Genomic DNA, 14,732 nt, shown 5'->3' on the forward strand with positions numbered 1-14,732 from the left:
AAAAAAAACAATATCACAGTTAGTAACCTGGGTATAATAGAAGCAGACAAGTTGAATTGGGAAACCTGGGGGGAACGCTCTATGGTTGGTTTAGCTGTCCTGGTGCTAATAATGGGAGGATGGTTAATTGTTTTGTCCGTAAAGGTGAAGATGTTGCTCATGATATTAGCTACAACAGGGAATTAAAGATATCCCAATATGCAGAGGAGCGCAAGTTGGGTTTCTTCAGCTTGTGGCTTGGACCACTGCCAAATTCTCAGAAAAGGAGGGATAATGTAGTATAATTTATACTGCTTCACTGAATGTGATAACATCTATTGCCAGTAATAATGTGGCACACCTATAGCCAGCCCTATGTTGCTAGAATAATATATGGGTATGCAAATGGAGACAGGCTGCAGGTCTAAAAGTACACCAGAATATATATATATATATATATATATATATATATATATATATATATATATATATATATATATATATATATATTCTTTTTTCTCTTACTTGAAATGCCTCATTCACAGGAGACTACATTATCTATCTAATTGACTGACTTTAACAAATACTGATCACTAGTACTAACTCATTAACACTATAATGTGCTCTCCATGTGGAAAATGAGGTAGAAATACATGTTCTGAAATTCGTTTTTCAAACGTGCAATTGGATTTTTTTTTCTTCTCTCTCTTTGTTCACTGTGTTTGCAGAAAGCAGAATCTGCATGCCAGGAAATGATTTTAGCTACAGTTTCTTACTGTCAAAATTGAGCTATTGTGGAAGGAAGGGTAGGGTGATACAGTCTTTAATTTGATTGGTGCAAAGTATCTACAGTGGTTCCACGTAAGCAACAGAGGTTTGCTGGAAAAGTCTGACAGAAAAAAGTTGAGATTGCTTTTTGCTGAGCTGCTGACACGGACCATCTGAGACTGGGCTGTGAGGAGGCATTCCCAGTCTCTCTTAGCACCGGCTTGAGAACTGCAAATAACTGCATGTTCTCACTCTGCACTTCAAGCTTTCAAGATTACAAAGACAACCCTGGGCCCATTCCTCGGAGGCGAACTTGGGGGATAGAAAATTGGTAATTATCCAAGTGAATTGAGGTTATTGTGTGCTGTACGGATGACCTTCTATAAATATCAGGCAGGGGGAGTAGCCAAGGGAATCCCCTGTGTTTAATTGACAAAGTGAAGTTTGTTCTGTCGCTGTAATTTTTTTTCTTCTTCTTGTTACAAATAATGCGGAGTGAATTTCGTCTTGTTGCTGTATTTTTTTTTCTCTTCTGTTTATTATAGATAATGCAGCAGTAAAGAGGGTAAGATGTTATTTTGAAATGCAACTGTTTATAATACAAATGATATGTACACAAATTGTGTAGAGTGTTTTTGCTTTTGTCTTTTCTTGGTGCATTTAGAATAATATCTCGGAAAAGGGGGAAGATTTTTAGGTAATGCATGTGTCATGTTTCCCATGCAGATGGAATAATAGCATTAGCAGGGATAAATAGCTGTGTGCGGGGGTCCACTCAGTGCATGGTGTCTGAGTGGAATTTAATACAATAGACATTGCTGGGGTTCCATGAACCAGCAAAGAGGCCTATGGAAACCTAGTTCACTAATGTATATAAATTAGTGATAATAACACAGGTTATTGAGAATGCTATATGTGAAACTGTGGTGTTTCTGAATGTAGGTCCGAGGCCTCTATAGATCACAAGAACAGTCTAAGAATAAGAAGGGTTTTGTGTATATTGGGGCCACAAATAAAACAGAAACATTATGCTCACTACTAAACCACTGACAATTATGTATACAACTAAATCATTCCATATAATGTAATAAGGAATGGTCACTGAAAGGAAATAAGGCCAAACCCAATCTAAATGCAAAGAGTAGTCATCACCAAATTACCATTATTTTTGGCGGTAAGAAAATACCGCCAGACCCCAAATCTACACAAAATATCCAATAGCGCATAATACCTAGGGATCAAACCTGTGTTGCTCCATGTGGTCTTGCGTCCAAGGCAAGCATGTTGCCCCTGAGCTATACTCCCGGTTCATATGATACTCTGAGCATCCTTTTAAGGGAGAACTGCAAGTCCCACAATGTACATCGAAATGATGTACACATAGATGCATGTCATCTACAGACATAATCACCATGCCACTAAAATGTACAAGACATGTCAAGCGAAAAATCAGTTTGCTGAGGAAGCGGGAGGTAATACATTCAGACTGATTGTTACCACTGTTATAAGGATTTTGCAAATTGTTGACACTTTTCATGCTCAAACAATTAAAAAAATTCACACAATTCAGACACACCCTGGCAGAATTGCTATCACCAGTGAAGCACTCACATGTACCATAATATGCAGTGGCTTAAATTATGTCAAAATCCATATGATAGCCACATGAGGACCATGAAACTGGAAAGAAAAAAGTCCAACTCCCCTTTAGCTTGGGCAGACTGAGAGGCTTCCAAATGCCAAAAATGTTGGGCCTGCTCCGAGTCCTGTGTGTAAAGATATTATTTGTATACCAGCTGCATTACCAACAGGTACTGCCACCATCAGTGTGATCGACAGCACAGGGACACGCTTCCGCCAGAGCGGCCAGCAGATTGGTGCCAGGCATTTCTTCTGCATTCTGTAGGCCACCTGCAATGCCACCTACAACTTAATAACGCCCACTTCCGGTCCCACCACCTTCATCACATGTTCCTCCACAATTGCGACTGACTGAACTGCATGCTCCACTGTCAGCACTGTGACGGGTGCTAGAGTGACCATTGCCTCAGCTTCAGATTATTCTCCCCCACGCAGCAGTGGATAGTTGGATGGAGGCCACTCATCAGTCAAGAAAACGACCGAACAGGGCAGGCGGTGCCCTTAGTAAGGCGCCCTTTGAAGGGACACACAGGGCTTATGACATACTAGAAGAGAATTCCTGATATGTAGTCACGTGAGGATTTACGTGACCACCGTTGCAAGTCTCAGAGAGGGAGCATATCAGCTGGTCAAGCTACAGCTTCTAAGTATGTAAAACAGTACATAGAAAGTAAACAGTAGCTGCAAGGAGAACCATGCACACCCTGAAGTGACACCACTAGTACATCGAGAGTCTAGGGCAGTAGTCTTCAAACTCTTATGGTCTGGGCCCCCCCTGAGCAAAGTTTGGGCAGGCCGGGCCCCCCTAAAAGTGTCAGATGGACAGTATATAGAAATCGCTATGAACTTTTGAGTGCCGTCACTGCACCCTACTCCCAGTACAGACCCTGGGCTCTCCCCACCCTACTCCCACCACCATCCCAGGGCTGCCGCCCATCCTGCTCCCACAACAGTCCCATAACACAAGCATACACACATCCATACACATTTAAATAAAAAATAAATCACCATAAATGTACCTTCTGCAGGGGCCTGCGCATGGTTGCTAAAATGCCCCGCTCCAGGTTGCTCTGCCCGTATGTGCGAGGATGCGCAGGAGCATCCCCTCGCACATACATACATGCAGTGCCCCAGCCAGCATTTCCAATGAGCTATGCAAGGCTGGCGAAGAAAAACACCCCCAGGGTTGCATGGCTCATTGATCATGTGCGGCTGGGGACATGAACTGTCAAAGGCAAACAGTATTTCCCTTTGACAGTTCAGCCAGCCCAGGAGCAGTCCATCAGCTGGAAAAAGCAGCTGGGGGAGTTCTCAGTGTTTCACTGTGCTGGCTCCGTCGCTCCTCTATAATGGGTGAGGTGGCCAGTGGGTGGACGCCCCCTCACTCATTATGGATGAACCGGCAGGCCTGGACTGACCTATAGGGCAATAGGGCGATGACTGTACCAAAAATGCAAAATGCTAGTGTAGGCCAGTCAAAATGGGCCACTTATTTGGCCAATGTGGGCCAGTTTGAGGAGTTACTTCACTATGCAGCTAGTAGTTTTGACAATTGTTGCTGAATAAATGTTCTTTAAATATAACAATTTGTTTACATTTGAACAAAAAACTACCCCTTGGGTACTATTCAAACAGTCTGTGGCTTAAGGACTGGATATCCATTTCCAACTGCTGGCCATTTTTTCATTGGTGCCTAAGACCGTTTTATGGTCCAGTCTGACCATGTGAGCTGCCCTTCCCATTTACTCCAGTTTGAAGTGAAAGTGCAGGGAGAATATTAGAGTCAATGTACAAGAGTCAGTGTGCAATGAACAGTGGGGTGGCTGGAAATGGTGAGGGCCACCACAACCTCCATCAAACATCAGGCTATAAGGGCAGCCCCTGTAAAGGCAAAGGGTAAGCCAGTTTGAAGAGGTGGGACTTGTTCTGCTTTCTGAGTTTAGAGAGAAGTTCTTCATATCTGATGCAGAGAGGTACGTTTTTTCACAGAGCAGAGCCACCAGAGCCATCAGACCAAGATACTATATGGGGAGTTTCTTTGTTATCCATCAAAACTGTGTAATTGTTTGCAATATTTAGTTGAATAAATAAGGAACAAAAGTGCATTGTGTGATTTTACTCATGTGCATTTTGACTGTGAATGATGTTTTCCAACATCCATTTCAGTGCATGAGCTTTAGGTTGAGGTTGTAATTTCACACAATAGGAGAGGAATGGATTGTGGATCTGTAAAGATGTATGGGGATGTAAAGAGGAGAGCTCGGGAGTTGTAGAAAAATCTAAACAAAAGGAAAGGATGCAAACTAAAGCTCGTCATTTAAAAGAGCTGCATCCTGCAAACACATTTGAAAGAAACACATGCAATGCAATATTGTGATATCAGCAACCCATTTCCAATATATGTGTATTAGACCATAGTAAAAGACAAGGGGCCTCATCACAAGTCTGGCAGTAATCTGATGTAATTCCCGCCAAGCGGAAATAGAGCTACCTCCAGGTTGTGTGGCTTAATTAGCGCTACATCGCAACCTGCCTTGATCGCGCCTCCGACTCCACAGGTAACGCTACTACCGCCCGGTGGACACTGCGCCGAAATAAGGGTTACTGCCGAAAACCAGTCCGAATAGCTCTACCACTGGCGATTCCGGAGCTATTAGCGCCAGCGGAAATTGTGTCACACAGGAACTGAAAGCATTGGGGCGGCCATTTTGAAAAACACAATCTATTAAATATCTCAACTTCCTGCAGCCATCCGGTCCTGGAAAGCAGTAATAATGTCCCAGGAGAGGATAAGAAGCAAGGTGGCAGAACATCTCCTGTGCAAACTCAATTTCAATGAGGGGTGCTGGTGCGTCTCACAGATGAAGTGATTGCCCACTAAGGTACTTTATGGCAGTCAACAGCGAAGACCACCGGCCAGCGCAGGACAGCCATCTGGCATGACGTCTTCCTGAAGGTGACAGCAGTGGAAACTCGACCCCATGATGGAGAGGACTGCCTCAAGCAGTGGTACGACCTGGGGGTCAGGGTGATGGGACTGTTGTCAGAACACCGCCAGGAGACTACAGCGACTGGAGGAGGCACTGTGGAGCCACTGGTCCTCACCACCTGGGAGGAGAAATGCAGTACAGTGTTGGACATCAAAGGGATAGATGGAGTCGACAGTGTGGAGGCGGGTGCCAGCAGCCAAAAGGCAGGAGGTGAGTCACCCCCAACCCAAACGCAAGTGCATGGACAAACGACAGCCCAGCAGATGATGTCCAAGTGTATTGAGATACATGTCAGCAGACCCAGAAGCTGGGCATTCCAACAGGGCAGATTGATGGGGTGGCACATCAGCCACCCTTAACAGCAGCCATGGAGCAGGGCAAAATGTGCACCCCTGAGCGTCACGAGCCAAGGGAAGGTTCGGCAAGTGAACCACAATAATGGCATGCATACCACACCCCTGCTGGTGCACCCTGTGCCAGCAGGATTGAGCTGCATGAACAACCACAGCACTGTGCAGAAGTCATACCAGCATGTTGCGGCCTAGTTGGTCCGCCCATGTTGGCATGGCAGACAAGCCACAGGGAAGTGCACATCCCCCACATATGTGCCTTGCATGCCAATCACCATTCACCACAGTTCACCAAAGTTCACCACAGTTCAGCCACATAGAGCCATGCCAGTGCCATGGACTAAGCCACCACCTCCACCCCCACCATGTGAGTGCCACCCGGGGAGGGGATATAGGGGCATGAAGTGCCACAAGCATGTATGCCAGGCATAAGCTGCCACAGCATTGAAACCCTTCACTTCCCATACACAGGTTAAATACCAACTGGCCATGTGTCACACACTCATCGCTACAAGCAGCCCCATGATGCTGGGAACACATGCAATCTCCCCTGACCAACAATGCACATTTGTCCTTGTGTGTGGGGTCCCACTCTATACCATAACAATTATGACTTGCATTTCCAACACATGTTTGAGAAGCATGCCTGAATACTATTCCTATATCCCCTACAGGCATTCATACATTGCTAGGGGCATAAGAAGAGGAGGAGTAGGACATTGCAGGCCAATCTGGGAGCAGCACATCAAGGCCTTCAAGGTCTGCCACCACCCTGCAAAGACCCACTCAGGGCACACCGAGGCAGATGTCTGCCATGTAACACTGCAACAAAGCAGGGCCAAGCCAACACCCACACCACAGGCCAACAGGAGCAGTGCAAGGCAAATAGCAGCCACACCCACAGCTGGAGGCACAGACACGGGCCCCACCTGCTGGCAGGGTGACTGAGGAGGCATAGGGGGGTGTCACCATCTATCGAAGGGTCACCGACCCCGGGGAGCACACCACACCACCAGTGTCAACAATCCCTGGAGAGCCCAACACACCAGCAGTGTCAATACTCCCCGGAGAGCCCACCACGCCACCAGCATGCACAGTCACAAGACCCGGACGATGATACACCCTCATATGGCTCCCTGAATAGGGCAGAGGGCCAGTGTAGTGTCCCCTCACCCACATGGCACACACTAGCACACAGTATGCTGTCACAGAGGCTTAAGGACATTGAACGCAGACAATGGGAGATGAAGGCTATTTACCACATACACTCAGAACACCTGCAAGCCATTACGGACAGCATCAAGGGCCCACCCACAGAATAGTGCAGGCCATTGAACAGGGCATGCCAACAAAACCTCGCAACATGCTCCGTCCCTTCCACTTCAACCACTCCGATGGAGGGGTCACAGCAGGGCATGCAAAGGAATCAGTCACAGTGTCATCTACGCCCAAAATCACTGGGGGCTGTCAAGCTGGAATGAGGCCACAGCTGTGAAGGACTCTGAGACACAGATTGACATGAGTTGCCATACTGGGGAGTTGGTGGTGGGAGGGGGGAGGAGGGATAATGTGATGGGGAGTTGGTGGTGGGAAGGGGGATAGTTGGGGAACTTCATTACATAAAAACCATTGAGCAAGGACATTTTTGATTGTGTCATTGACGTGTTTATTGATGGTACGCTCGATGCTGAGACAGGTCTTGCTGTGAGCAGGGTTCTAGGCATTCTCCTGCAGTGTTTGTGGATCACACACAGGGGTCATTAGCCAGGGCAGCTCTGGGTATCCAAAGTCACTTGCATGGGGGGGAGGCACAGGCATTAGACACAGTTTAAGGTGTGGGGATGGACGTACACAATATTAGGTACATGCACTACTTGTGCATTCACATGGACCTTCGTTTCAAAGCATGTGATTATTCTATGTCTGTGCATGCAGTGTCACTCTTGCCATTCATTGCTGGTGCTTCACATGAACCCTGTTCCCTTACATCATGTGTTGTTTAAGGTGTCCTTGGGTGACATGTGCAGTGGACATGGTGGCTTCCATGTGGCAGTGTATTTCCACCATGCATGTGGGATGATGGGTTCCCCGTGGGCACTCCCTGGGCATCTGGTGCCAACAGGTGGGTGTTGTGGCCTGGCTGCACATGGGTGCTTGGCTTTAGTACTGGCAGGGTTGTTGTTCAAAGCAGTGTGGCCATTTGTCAGCATTGATTTGGTAAGTGTATGTTGCATTATGGTACTCCCTGTCCTGTACTGTGATGTTCGTGCGGGAGGAGGTGAAGTACAGATTTCACATTCACTTGTCATGCCATCCTTTCTGTAGTCATTTGCACCCGCGCCCCCCATTTGGGCTTGTGCTTCGTGGCGCATTTGTGCTGGCTGCTCTACTCACTCACTATACAGGTCCATTGTCCTCTGTGCCTCTCCATGTATCCTGGCAGTGTGCTATTCCGTAGGACCATGGCATCAGGGGTGGAACCAGTGTAGGTGACACAGCAGTGGGTGATGTACCGCCTGGGGCTGCAGGTCACCTGCACATTCAGTGAATGGTAGTGCTTGCAGTTTCAGTACACTACTTCATTGGCCTGGGGGACTACCAGTGCAAAATGGGTACAGTTCAGGGCAGCGATCACATTTGGCACTTGGGTAATGGCATAGAACTGTGCCTTCATGACATTGATCTGGACTGGGGTGGTAGGCAGTGAGATGTAGCATTGCACTTCCCGCAGGAAGACTTCAAGCACCTGGGCCAACATTGCGCAGAATTGCGGGCTGTGCCATTTCCCTGCATCATTGCCACAGAGTGCTGGAAGCTGGCAGTTCCAAGAAATTGTGGGACTGACACTAGCTTCAGCAGTGAGGGCACAGCTGTCCAGACGTTGATCCTACTTCCTATGTCATCCTGTATTTTGTTGAGCAGCTCTGTTATGGTTTCCCTTTTGAGGCGGTACAGGGTGACCAACTAGCTGTCGGCGAGGGTCCATGGTAAATGCCTAATCCTGGGCATCGGTGCATACTTTGCTTGGGCTCTCCTCCTCTGGCTCCTCCTCCTCGCCCGCCTCCTGGGCTCCCTAACCCCTGGTCTGGTTGACCTGCTTCTTTATTTCCAGGCGCGGCATGAGCAGCTGCCTGTCCCATCTCACAGTGGCTAGTAGCAGCATGGTGTTGGAAACAGTGTTTGGGTTGGTGTATGTCTTATGTAGCCCTCTGGGGTGGATTATGTTAACCTGTGGCTTAATGTCTGGCATCTGTGTGCATTTACCTCCAGCTGGCAGCTGGAAGTAACTGTACTGTGTTTTCAGCGGTATTAGCACCGGCTTTTGATGCTATTTTTGTCGAACATGGACGTGTGATGCAGCTGTGTTTGCTCCTAATGTGTCTGGCTATAATAGCACCGGCTGTAAAAGTGCTGGCTGTAATAGCGCCAGCTGATTTTGTTTTTGGCGATATTTGCACCGGCTCATGATCCGGGGGAGTGGTATTGGCTATGTAATTCCGTTACTGCCACTTTTAAGTGTTACCACTGGACTTGTGATGAGCCACAAGACCATAAAAGAGTTGTTTCCAGTTGCAGTGGAGATATACAGCAATTTGTATTATATGGAGAGCAGTCAAAAGCGGGGTGAAAAGCACATCATTTTATTTAAGAAATTTTAAAACAGAATTAGGTCTTGCATTGTGTCTGTTCTCTTCTTTACAGGTCTGACAATCAGTTTAGTGTAAAGAAACATACAGCAACATGAAGTGTAAATCTTTACCAACAGGAACATGACTGCAACATATAATGTTCTGCCCCTCATTAAAGAACCAGTTTAAAGTGGAAAAGACAGGTAATTTTAAAAGCTATATTTGTGAATGAAACAGCAACTTTGGACCGGAAAGCAACATGGGCTAGAACGCAACATTTTATTTTAACTGACTCCAGTCACACTGCTGGTGGGAATGTTTTCACAAGCAACTGATAGACGGGCTTTGCTTCTAGGCTATGCATTTTATGACACTACCTAGATTCACAAAAAGGACATGCGTTCTTTTTGTTCTGGGAACAAGCCTTCTAGGGAGACAAATGATACTCATTAACGAATTCCACTTGGCACTGAAATTAACATGTTCATAAAAATACAAGGAATGCATTCTGAGAAGGAGGCTCACAGTAGATCTGCACCAAGTAATGGGCAACTTTCATCAAACAGGTCTTCAATTTGGGGATGCAATTCATGCCTACTGAGATGGTTCATCACTCTAATCAACTGAACTTCAAAGAACCCTATGGCTAGACAACACTCTCATGAATGGAGAAGCTCTGAGCTTCAAAGGGGCCACCACCATGTGACCTGCTGCCAGGCCAGCAAAGGATACTACTAGTTTGTTAACTAGAAAATAAGAAAAACAAATGCATCTCTAAATTTGAGGTCACATTTTCATGAATATCTCTTGATAGGAATGTTGTAGGAACTTATATTTTAAACACATGTTCATGGTGAAAAACTCTGCTAAATGCAAAACAATTTTGTTTTACATTTGTTTAATTATTTTGTTTTTGTTTATTTGGTGTGTTACAGCTACAAAGTAACTTTTCACACCACAGTACAAAAACACGTCACACACACATACAAATTGACATTTAGAACATTAGTTAAAAATAAGAAAATCAAAAAAATTTAGCCATACAACTGTCATACATATATGCAAAAGATAATGTAATGTTTTCCCTCACTAAAAATAATTTATCATAACAGCCTGCCAGCTTAGCTAAGCCCTTGTCCCAAATTAATATATATACTTGATTCGATTGAAATCAGTGCCATTATTTCCTCTCAGAACTTCACAATTGCTATGATGTATGCAGGTTGAGAGCCAACCAGGCAACTACCCCAAAAGGCCATGTTGTCAAGGAAGTCCCAATGATCTACACATTGACCCAGATGAACATTTTGCCTACAAGTCAATGCCTGACATACCAGGATGTGGTTACGCAATGTTTCAGAATGACATTTATCTTACCAAATTCAGAAATGTTGGGCTTCACAAGCAGCTTTTGTACATGCTCCCATTACTGTCATGCATGGTAGTTGTTTAACACGTAGGAGCATAAATTGTCTCCTGATCACAGGATACGGAAACTTGAGCAGGTATGACCATAGACAACCAGCCCTATACATGTGTTCAACCCCTTCTTGTATCTGCTCTGACGAATAATGATATGTTGTCACTTCTCCCAGAGGGGTAACCCCTTCCCATGAGGCCAGGGAGGTGAATCCGCTACCTGATAGTTCATCTGGGGTGGTAGTCAAAGGGAGGATCTCATGGGGGGAAACTCCCTCTATGGGGATCACAAAGGGAAATCTTGGGAGGAAATGGTACAACACACCTCACCCTCAACCCACTTCCTTTTAATTCCTCTCAGTCCCTTCCTTTCATCCCTCACTTTCATACCACGCACTTCCATGTAAATATATGAGACTGAATAAACTAAAGTTACTGAGATGAGGATGAGTTGGGATGACTTAATGAAGATCTCCTTGACAGGTACTGAGACGAGGAGGAGGTGCTGAACAATGAAGAGTACTCCTAAGAACTTGAATGCGCTTTCTAGCTGTGATCGCTCATGTTCGTACAGAGAGAGGAGGGACTTACCTTTTTGTCAGACCCTCCGAGGAGGATCCACAAATCTGGAGGGTATCCAGTTTGGAAGAGAGAGGCTGCTGCTCACTGAGACACGTGCGAAGGAACTAAGGTGTCCCTTTCCAGTACGCTGTATCTAGGCAGACCATGGAACTGGTAGAGCAGAGGTACGGGTGGAAGGAGTAAGCGGTACGCAGGCCGTGGCAAGACACTCAACCCACCCAGAGAGAAGCGCTGCAGGGCTGCTGCAGATGCCACGGAAGCAGCACAAGAACACGAGAAGCCGAACAAGACATCGGAAAAGCATGCGACCAATAGAGAAGAACTGGCAGAGTGCCTGAAGATACATGCGCTGTCAGGAATGAGAAAAGGGGTCTGGGACACAGCTATACCAAAGGGGAATATGTTAATCAATTGGCCATATGACATTACCTGGCAGGAGAGTGAATCAGGTATATTAGGAACAGAATACAGAGGAGAAAACAGTGCTGTGGACCTGCAGCTTGATGAGGAGATAATCACTAGTCATATTCTTCATGGCAGTACCTGGCAGGCGAGTGAACAAGGTCTGCCCAGACAAAGCCCTGAAGAAACCTGGGTCTGTGACCTGCACCAAGTTTATATATGAGAAAGGCCAGGGGAATGGAGTCATTCCCCCTGGCATTGATAACTGTGATAAAAAGCCTGAGAAAGGCCAGGGGAAGGGAGACACCCCCCTGGCATTGTGAACTGTGATAAAAAAAAAGCCTTAGAAAGGCCAGGGGAAGGGAGACATTCTCCCTAGCATTGTGAACTGTGAAAGTAAATCCAAGAAAGATCAGAAAGACCAGGGGAAGGGAGTCATTCACCATGGTGTTGTGACTTGTGAAATTAAAGCAAAGAAAGACCAGGCGAATGGAGTCATTCCACCTTCTGTTGTAAACTGTAAAATCAAAGTCAAGCAAGGCTAGGGAAAGGGAGTAGTTCCCCCTGGTGTTGTGAACTATGAATGTACAAGCCAAGAAAGAGTGAGTTCAAAACCGAGGAAGGTCAGCAAAGGGGAGTCATTACCCTGGCATTGTGAATTCATGAAACCAAGAGAGAAGAGAGTCCAGGGGAAGGGAGTAATTCCCTCGGGCTTTGTGTGGGGAAAACACTGAGAGCCACACACCAGGAGATTGTAATTGTAATTGTAATTGTTTATTTGTAAAGCGCTTTTACACAAGTGAAGTGCTTCAAAGCCCTTCGAGGCAGGAAGGAAACAAGTGGATATCATCGTCATTCTTACAAATGATCAGACAGCAATAACTAGCATTCTATGGACATTTCTACTAGTTTAAGTGAGTGACAAAGAGTGGAAGGGAAAAAAGGGAAGGGGCTGGAGAGGAACATACAAGCATTAAAGACAAGAGGGGTTGTCATCAATGTGCCTATGCATGTAGGCAAAACCGGCAAGGGGGGATAGAGGAGGGAGGACAGACAAACATGCTAAGCCTAGTACATTCAAGGTTTTGTAGTGGGCAGACAGAAGTGCGAGGGAGAGTGAGGGGAGAAAGTGTGACTAGTCCAGCATGTGCCAAGATTTAGTGCAGAGTGAGTGCCACTCTCATGTAATGAATTGTGAGTGCAGTAGTGCAAGGCAGAGTGTGGAGGCCCGGAGGCAAGTGCAAGAGTGGCGGGGGAGCCTGGGACCTATGGGGTTCTGGAGGTGCATCAGGCGACGAGTCAGTTGACTGAGCAGATTGGGGAAGAGAACAAGGGAAGGAAGCAGGAGAGAAGAGAAAGAGGTTAGCAAGGGAGAGGGAGAGAAAAAGAGGAAAAGAAGATGAATGTCTTGAGGAGTTTACAGAATTTAAGAAAGTCTGGCTCAAGATTGAGACATGCAGGTCGGCTGTTCCAGAGGGATGCACTTGCAGAGGATAAGGATCTACCCCCAAATCTGTTTTTGTAAAAATGGCTCACCCGCAGAGAGTTCGGAGGAGGCTGAGTCGGAGGGCTCTGGAGGGAGAGTATTTAGAAAGAGAGCATTGTAGATAGTAAGAGCTCTGGCCCCAGAAAGCCTTATGGACTAAGCCGGGGGATTTGAACTTGATTCTTGCAGCCACCGGGAGCCAGTTGTGGGATTTCAGTGCCGGATAGATGCGGCCCCTTGGCTTTAGGCTCACGGTTCTGGATAAGTTGAAGAGGTTAAAGAGTAGAGGTAGGGAGATTGAGAAAGAGACTGTTACAGTAGTCCAGTCTGAAGAGAACCATTGCGCTGGAGACAGTGAGCCTCTGGGGGAAGGTGAGAAAAGGTAGAATATCTCTGAGGAGGTGCAGCTGGTAGTGGGACTTTCTGGACATTTCCGTGGTGTGAGAAGTGAAGTCGAAGATAATCCCTAGATGTTTTGCCTCACTAGTAGGTGAGGGTGCAGGATCAAGTGTGGTCCCCAGTGTGGGAAAACGGGAGCAGAGGTCCCAATGAGGATGATCTCTGTCTTACTGGCATTAAGGCAGAGATCATGTGGGCCAAAGGGGCCATGTAGACATTGGAAAACCAGGGGATAGATTAGATCCCTGGGGGATACCATAAGTAGAGAGAGATGGGAGTCATTTACCTGGTGAATGAGTTTGCAGGATGGATCAACCCGGTGATCCAGAGGTCATTCATCCTGGACAGAACAAATAATGGCTTTTTGATGCAAAGTCAGCTATCCTTTTTTTGAAGTTTTGAAGTTAGGAGAATGGTGTAATTCCCTCTGGTGAGAGACTTGCAGGCATAATTATGCCGTGCAGTCCAGGAGGAGGGAGTCATTCTCCTGACCAAGAACCTTGGTACAACTTTAGTTTAGTTATAAGTGTAAGGGACAGAAATAGGAACGTTTGTCATAGGACGATAGACTCATTTTAGTTGGAACGATATCCTGACAGATCCAATAGCACTTTTAGTTGAGGCAGGAAACCCCTCATAGTTATAGGGAATGGTAGGTGTTCTCTTTATTTTGATTTTAAGTAAAAGTCCCTGTACCACCTGTGTGTCAGTCTCCTCCTGCTGCACAATTACACTGCTTATAACTTTTTAACCTTTCTAAATGTTCCCATATTTACAGTAGTGACAGTAATCCCATATTTTGGCCTTGTCCACCATTTTCTTATTTAAGAAGGGTAAATCAATATCCCAGTAAATGTGCCATGCAATTTGCTTATGTTTTGTTTTGTCAAAGAAATTACCAATAAGTCTGCATGACAGTAAAGGTTGTTTGAGCAATCCCTGAATCTATAACACAACTGTGAATATGCAGATCCAACACTCACAAGGCACACATAAGTTAAAGAAGTAATGTAGTAATGCCAAAAGTAGAGCATAGGGCACATATATTACACCTAAATTACCCATAAGGTGCCACACATCAAGGACG

This window comes from Ambystoma mexicanum, chromosome 6p (assembly GCF_040938575.1).
Source record: "Ambystoma mexicanum isolate Mex_15411 chromosome 6p, UKY_AmexF1_1, whole genome shotgun sequence".
Classification (NCBI taxonomy): Eukaryota; Metazoa; Chordata; class Amphibia; order Caudata; family Ambystomatidae; genus Ambystoma; species Ambystoma mexicanum.